At 40.8% G+C, this 8439-nt stretch overlaps 1 long non-coding RNA gene across 1 annotated transcript; it reads left to right on the top strand.

The window, feature by feature from the left end:
- The first annotated feature begins 2 nt into the window (after window positions 1-2).
- On the top strand, window positions 3-6586 carry LOC133222938 (uncharacterized). The gene is made up of 3 exons (XR_009728415.1): window positions 3-85; window positions 380-515; window positions 1618-6586. It is a non-coding gene; the product is annotated as an uncharacterized LOC133222938 (long non-coding RNA).
- Window positions 6587-8439: the final 1853 nt, after the last annotated feature.

Genomic DNA, 8439 nt, shown 5'->3' with positions numbered 1-8439 from the left:
CTCCCAGGGCGGAGGGAGACAGAGAGCAGCAGTAGTGGCGGCGGGAAAGCGGCCGTGAGGCGGGGGGAAAGGCTGTGGTGGCGGCGTGAGGGGCGGGCGGGGGAAGGTTAGTGAAGGCACTGTATTCCGGATGTAGGGAAGAAGGAGCCGAGTTGCCGGCCGAAAGCGAAGTTGTCTGAGTGTGGGGTAGAGGTGGCGGGGGAAGGGGTGCAGTTGAGGGCCTTAACCCCGGGGTCCTGCTGTAGGTAGTGGGGGGAAAGCAACCATGAAACCGACCTGCCCCCCAGCCCTTTAACTTGGCGTTTCGTTGCTGCGGATTCTGTGCTTTTTGTTTTAATACTTTTTTTTTTTTTTCCTAAACGCACGCCACCAACTGTAGCGAAACTCCGTGTTCTCAAACGCTCGTCGCCAAGTCCGGGAGGTTCCGGGCCGCGTCCGGTCCGGCCCGGCCCGGTGCAACCCGCGGAAGGCGGCGGTGGGGCCCGCTCACGTCGGCGGAAACGGGTTCCGCTGTGGTAAATATTTGTCAGGAAGCAGTTGCCAAAGAAAGTATCTCGTTATGCAATTTATGTATTTTTTTTTTTATATGGAAGAAGCGGGTTTCCTTCCCCCCCCAACACCACCTCCTCCTCGCCCGCCCCTCGCCTGTTCAGAGAGTCGTAAAAGCAGGAAAATACTGTGAATTGCACAAGGGTTTTTCGCGGCGAAGGCACATCTGTGGCAGCCTTTACTCAGCGTGCACGGGCTTGTACAGTAATGTTTCACGGACTTTCTGCGTGTGTAGTCTTGTAAAGTGTGTTAAACATAGAGGGTGTTTAGCACACACCCCCAGAAACCCCATGAAACAAGGACGGTATATACTTGGGTGTTTATGTAAACCATCCGTTGCTATTGAAAGATAAGAGTTTTATTCTCTCGTGGTTTTTTCTCCTAGTTTCAGTTTGCTTTGGCACTAGCGGATGTTGGGGTCTGAACTCTTGTTCCTTCGTGCAGCTTCTCCTTCCCCACCAGCCTCACAACGGGGCATATGCAGTTCACAAAGGGGCCACCTTTATACCTGTTTTTTTCCATTGGTCGTCCTGTTTTAAACGGGCCCTGAGTTTCTACTTAGCAAGTTACACTTAAGGACTTATTTTTGTCTTATTGATTTATTCAGTAATAAGTGGTGTTAGACTAAAGGAGCCTCTTCCAGGGTGCTTTTTCACATCAGATGCTTTTATTTGAATCTGTGCTTTTGAGAACAGGATATTTCTCCTTTTGGGGGAAGGAAAAAAATAATGTAGGGCTTGCTGCACACAAAAGGCACCCCAACCCTTGGAGGTGGACCTGGCATGGGAGGGGAGGGGTCACAACCCAGTGGGGCAAGTGCAGGGGAGGGGTCCTAAGTCTGCAGGTTAGCTGTCATGACTAATACGGCTTTTGGTAGGCAGTGGTGATTAAAAAACCCCTTGTTTCCTCCTGTTTCCCTGTTGTTCCATCCACCCAGCCTTCCTGAGCAGTGATCCCCACTGGTGAGGAAAAAAATGCCACCTGGCCAGCCCTAAAGTTGGAGGATCACAACCCTGAAGTTGGAGGTTCACGAAATACAGCTTTCCTTGTCATTCTCTCTTCTCTTAGGACAGTTGCCCATTCAAACAATGCTGGCCAGAATGAGGACAACCAGCAGGAGCTGGCAAAACATCCTGCCAGATCAGCACGCTCATCTCCTTCCAGGGGAATAACTTAGTGCAGCTATGAGCAGAAGGACCTTGCCATTCTTGTCACCAGAAGTTTGATTCCAGTTTAAGATAAGAGTCAGAGAAAATATTCCTGGAGTTTGGTTTGGGCACTAAAAAGCAAAAAGGTATGAGGGGAAGAGTTAATTTCTTTGTCCACAGCCCTTTCTCAGCTGCCTTCCTCTACAACCTTGGGAAGATCTGCTCTGCCTCGGTTTCACCCTCTGTAAAATGTGAATAATAATACTGACAGAGCCCTCCTTTTAGATCTCTGGATCAAAGGTACTATATAAGTTCAAAGTGCTGTTTCTATAGGGCATTATTGCCAAATTCACTATAAGCAATTCCATTGGGTACTTGATAACAACAGTAGAATCAGTCAAACGCCCTTGATGCATTGCATGGTCCCAGATACCTTTCAGAGCCTCTTTGTGTGCCATCGCACCCCCTGAGGTCTGCAGGGATGGGGCTTTTGGAGCCTGGATTTTGCAGAAGCAGGAGGGGTACGGTCCGTGTCTTTGCTTCTGGCCCCTGAACTGTGGACCGCTTTTCTTTTTGACCTGACGAGGACAACTGGAGCTAGCCCTCTTAAAAGCAGGTTTTAAACATACAACTTTTATTTATATATATACATTTCATAAGGCCTTTAGTACATAATGCTATACTCTTGTTGATTTTTTGGTTGCTTTATTCTTGCATGGTTTGTTGTCATTTTAATCTGCATATATTTCACTGCAAAGTTGTTAGGATACTTTCAGATCTAGACTAACTGCTAATAGAAATTTGGTTAATATTAGCTTTGCAATTTTTAGCCACTAGGTACCTAAACATTTTCTACAATTTCACTTTTAAAAAACAGAACCCTACCCCAGGAAAACCAATATATTAATAGCTGCAAGTGTTGCAATTTTGATTAACCCTAATTCTTAACAGTATTCTTTCAATTGTAAAAATGTTTCTAAAGTACATTTTGTTTATGATTTTTCTAAAATAGTGTGTCACGGTCCACAAACAAAACAAGAAGAGTAAATGTTGTATTAGATATTATAGTGTGGGGCTTCATGAGTAAATTCATATACAGCCTGGTTATTCTGCCTCTTCTACCTTCTTTTCTTTCTCCCCCAAGAAGCACTGAGTGTGTATCTGCAGCTTCAGTAGTTTCCTTCGAGCCCTTTTATACTTGAATAGGTTTGTTTTGGTGGCTGTTTGCTAGACGAGTATGCTGCAGACATATTTTTTTCGAAAGGTCAAGCAGTCTCCTAATGTGTCCATTGTGTATCACTGCAGTAAGAAATCCTCAGTGCAAACGAGAGCTTCATGGATAATGATTTAAATCTTTTTGTTAACATCTTTTCTTTTTTTTTTTATGTCCTTAGCACTGCTTTTGGTGAGTCAACTTTTAACAGGGTAGAAAGCAGGAAGCCCATCAAATAAAAATAACAATCCGCTAAAGGTAAACTTGGTCACTTTACCTTCTGAAATCTGGTATTTAGCTATGTTTGTAAGGAACATAGTAACAAATGAGTAGCCATGGCACTCGTATAAGGACAAAGCAAAATTACCAGTTTTGGAAAAATCTAGGGCTCTGGGCCTGAATATTTGATTTCCCGTATGAATCTTAAAAGTGTATGCAAAATTGGCATTTAACCATGCGTACTCTAGGAACATATTCAAGCATCAACTACAGATACTTTTTCAGGCACTGACTAAATATATATTCACTTGTCAGTAAAAAAAAATACGTCATTCTGATAGCCTTAAAAGGGGGGGGGAAGGGATCTTCTTCCAGCAAAGTGAAGTTATAGTGTATTAAAACAGTCACATATTTTCACTTTCACACAGGAGTGACGAGGGAAAGAGAGGAGATCTTGCAATACTTACACACTCATTGAGATATAGAACTAATCAATGTAACTTCTGCCTTATACACAAGTGCTACAGTTTATTAATAAACATCAGAATGTTTGCTGTGCTAACGCAAATAGCTGTGCCTTTCAGGCTAAGTTTCGGCAATAAATAAAATCGTTTTTTTATGGACAAAGAGTGGAAATTTGGCAAACTCAAAATACTGGTGAGATTCCACTTTTCTCAGGAATTGCACAAAAAACTGGGAGTGTGTAACTGGGTCATTTTGAAGGAAGGAGAGACCCTACAAATCACTAATAAATTAGCATAGAAGATGCTGATCAAAACATCTTACTAACTCGTTTGAATGCCAGAAACTGGAGTAGTCTATAAATGTTGCTTCAAGCATCAGAAATAGAGTTGTCGTTGGCCAGCCATTTGTTTATTACTAATTTTTTTTAAAGTTATTATTTCCCTTGGTATTCCCTATTTTGGGTATATACAGTATGCCTTAATATTTCCCTCTTTAATTAAGTACATGTGAAAGCCTACAAGAGTTTAACTTTATTTATCACGGATGTTTCAGAAACTGAAACAAGTCTCCAGCTGATTTAGCAGCTGAGGCATTACTCATCAGAATATCTGATCACTGGCATATTAAGCAGTGGATCAGAATAAACACTAAGCATTGCATCTCCCAGTACATATAGTTTAATTGCTACTAGCCAAATAGATACCAAGGTGGCTTTATATTAAAAATTTATTGTGCAGTCATGTAAACAGAAACCCACAGTATTGATCCCTTCTGAAATGTTGTCATTATTAAGTACACCACTGCTTTTAAAATTTCTCTGTGTGCCTGTCTCTCGGTGGTTATGGGTCTCATACTCCACATTTAGAACAATTGCAATGGTTATATTCAGGTACCCTGGCAGAAAAGCCAGAAACACAGCAAAACCAAAAACAGTAGCAGAGGTTTGACACCTACCTCCTCCTTCCCTAATCAAAGTCTGTCCACCTGAAACCCCAATTTCCTAGGGTTGTAACCCTTTAATTGTCTGATCTAAATATACAGAGATGTACTAATATAGAAAACTGTCTTTAAAAAGGTGGTTGATACATGTAAACTTTTTCTTTCGGTAGCTTTAGGCCAGATTTCCTTATTCCAACTAATTGATTCTAATATGTAATCTTAAAACAAAATAGTAAATTATTAAGACCTCATTTTTTTTTCGTTTAGACCACTCTTTCTTAATTACTGTGCCATCTGAAAATACAAGTATCACGGTAGGAGCTTCATTTGAGCAAATCTCCAAACAGGCAGTGCATGGATTAGGGCTTCAGATTTTTCTTATGCCGCAGAATATTTTCCTCTTCCCTTTCTAGCTGAAACCCCAGAGCAGCTTTGAACACCTCTTGCTATCTAGAGGCTTGGCTCCCCTAATGCAGTCCAGTCATCTTAGGAATCCACTGATCAAATGAGTTTCAATGACCAGTAATCAAGATTTTCCTTAAAGCCTGCAGCATGGAGATGGTAGTTATAGCATTCCTGCTGTTACGGCAAGGAAATGCTCTTATTTCCTACGGTCTTGGTTCTCATGAAATATGGGTAACACCATACTCCAGGCATATTTACAGACGCCATTGAAGAAAGGTAGACAACAGCTAGAAACTCCAACACCACAACACGATTACAGTATGTTTTCCTTTCCGTATTCTTTCAGTTCACAGCAAATTTCATCCCAGTTCATAGAAATCATCATTCTTTCCCCCTCTATTTCAAAATGGTTGCGTATTTTTCATTCACGAAAAGGTTAAAGGCGTTTCCCCATCGCAGGAGGGATTATCTTACCAGAGGATTCTGGGACTGCAGATGTATACTGCGGCAAAATCCTAAATTCATCGGCAAAAAAAAAATCATTTCCAGACCCCAGCTGCTAAAAATCATAGAATTAGAGGAGAACATAGATAAGATTAAAACATAAAGCCAGTTTTACGTTCCAAACCGCTCTAAAACACGAATCTTTTCTCTTAATTCGTTTCTTAAATAATGCAAATTTTAAAGTAGCTTTTCTATCCCAAGCACGCAGCGCCATGAAATCGATAATTTTTGATCTTTTGGTTAGTAGGCAACATGGTGAGCTATTGCAGTGACTGCAGGCAGCAGACATGTTCTTGTCAGCTCCAAATTTTCATCTTGTTTGGGAGTCCATGGAGATTTGCGGATGGGATACAGCCAGTTTTGAGCTCCAGCTTGCACTTTGCTGGGGGGACATAAACCAGCACCTTTTTAGATGCGTGTATAGATACAGATATATGTTTTAAAAAGAAGAAGCATTACTGGATTTTAAACAAAAAATTATGTAAAAAGAATGGCTGGTGTGATTATAATCGCATCATGCAGGGTCCACGGTTTCCATTTAGTGAAATTTCGCAGAGGGCAACTTCTTAAGAACATCCCTGCTGTGCAGAGTGAAAAGCATGAACAAACCAAAGACAGAATTCATCTGTGTTTATATTTTACAGACAATGAAAAACCTACTCTTTGTATGCCTTTTTTTTCCACCTTATTATTTCACGAAAACTGCAGCATTTTCCCCACCCCCACCCGAACACTCACCACCCCAGCACTGCGGTGTTCGGGCTTTCTTGCTTTCTTTTCTGTGTCTTTTTTTTTTTGCCACCTCTTCTTCTTCTTTTTTGCTTTCACAAATTCTGCACGCGCCATCTTTATCTATTGTTACTCTTTTCTAATTTCTCTTGCCCATTCTCTTTCAAATCAGCTAATAAACACAAGGCTCAATGCCTGATCAATGCTTATGTGTTATATTCTCCCCATCTTTTTTCTTTCTAAGAAATAAAATTAAAAATAAATTAAAAAAAATCAACAAAACCCAACACCCCAAAATTTCTTTATTACCATAACCTGTTGTATACAGTGGTGATAAAAAACATTATTAACATAATAGCAACAGCTGCAGCCTAAATAGAAGCTATGAGATAATAAATGTGCTACAACAAATTAATTTGCTGCAGGTGCTTGTGCTCTGAACTGCGTAACCCAAGCCATTTCAAGTCTGAATACAATTATTATTCCCCCCACATGCTAAAACAAAAGTGCAGAGTGAAATGTCCTGTTATTATAAATATCTTGTCCTGTCCCCTGAACGTTTTCTCCCATCAGCAAGGAGTGCAAGAAAGGATTTTAAAACCTTAGGAGAAAGCTGTGGCATTTAAAAATATTTAACAAGGCTTCAAGTCATGTCCAGGCTTGAAGAGATAATGTCTGTTTGTACATTAATTTGCACCTATTGTCTCTTAACCAGAGCTCTATAGGTAACTACGCACTGAGGTATTCCATATGTGCAATTGGCAAGGCAGGGGCTGTAAACATCTCATTAGTAACAGATGCATATTTGTATGTGTTGGTGCTTCTATTTACTTCATTGCAGGGAAAAAAAAAATCTCTTTGCAATTTGGCAAGTACGATGTGCAGTGAATTGAGCAAGGATTTTTACTGGTTTGGGTTTTTTTTTCTCTGGTAAATATAGTTTTTATGGAAGCCAGTTACTAGTTATGTTATGGGCATGCACCAGGAGCATGTTGTAGCGTTCTTCAGACTACAAAGATAGGAAATTAAATGAAGCCAAGTGGTCTTTTTTCATTTGGGCACCATAATGTAAAAATTAACCATGTGCTTTTTCCTATCCCTGGGTTTTTTACCCTTGTTTTACTGCTCACAGACCTAATGATCTGAAACCTGGTGAAAAGGCAAAATTACGGGCTCAGTTGTGCTGAGTTTACTATCGCATTCATTGCCACAGCAAACACAGCTTTTTTTTCTCCTTTGCAAATATAATTAGTCAACTTGTGTGCTTTAAAAGATTGATTATTCTCATGGAGTATCCTTGAAATGTTCTTTCTGTGATCTTAAAGAAAAGAAAAGAAGTATCATGTATCCTAAGAGAACTAATCAAACTAATTCCTCGCACAGGACACATTTCCTCTGTGTTTTGGCGTAGCTTTGTAGCGATCAGGGAAGCTGAGCAAACGCTTGTGCTGCAGCAGGGCGGATGCGGTGCTGCATGGAGGGTGGTGCTGTTAGAGAGGTGCACTGAAACCCCACTGATTGTGCAACCTCAGTGGTGGTGGTGATGAGCACTTGCTCACAGGAGTCAGCCTGGGGAGGTCAGTTGGATTACTCATGAGCACAACTTGTCTCTAAGCTAGAATTTGCATGTCTCAAATCCCTTTTACCCAAAGAAGAAAACGTATAATCAATTAAATAAAGATGTATATACTGTGCTAGTGAAAATGGTTTTAATGCTGCTTTTATATCAAACTTTTGTTCTCTGTGTCTTCTTCACATCTACTCCAAAGATCTGATTTTAAGTTGTTTATTAGGTTCAGCTTCCATCTATGTCCTTAGCTATTTTCTCACAGTAACAACTGGGACACGAATTCCTAAAATTGAGGCATTCATCTCCATAATAGTTCACTGTAATGTGTCTCCCAGTCATCATCCAGATGAGTAAATAGCATAGCATTTCTGCATATGAAGCACAGGGTGAAAATGTGCTTTCGCAAACTTCTGGGCAGGTGTTTCTGCAGCCTGATGTCTCCTTTCTCCTGAAGTAAAGCTGATGCTATAAATGATTGGTGCTTTTCGCTCTCTCCCTCCAACCATCACTATCATGTTTTTAAGAGGTAGGGTGCTATTCATGTTCTCAAAGGGTATCCACATGTTGCTGGAAGGTTATTTCAGTTGCGGAATTGAAGCAACATTTCATAACTTGTTCATCCATCTAACAGGTTCCCACTACTGCAGTACCCTAGCCTCTGCCTGGCTACCACACAGGGTAGGAAAATACAGATGAAA

This window comes from Neopsephotus bourkii, unplaced genomic scaffold, assembly GCF_033783945.1.
Source record: "Neopsephotus bourkii isolate Nb327-2 ecotype Australia unplaced genomic scaffold, CSIRO-AGI_Nbou_v1 NB_1629, whole genome shotgun sequence".
NCBI lineage: Eukaryota > Metazoa > Chordata > Aves > Psittaciformes > Psittacidae > Neopsephotus > Neopsephotus bourkii.
The sequence above is the reverse complement of the archived record's forward strand: the minus strand, read 5'-3'. Positions and strand labels throughout refer to the sequence as shown.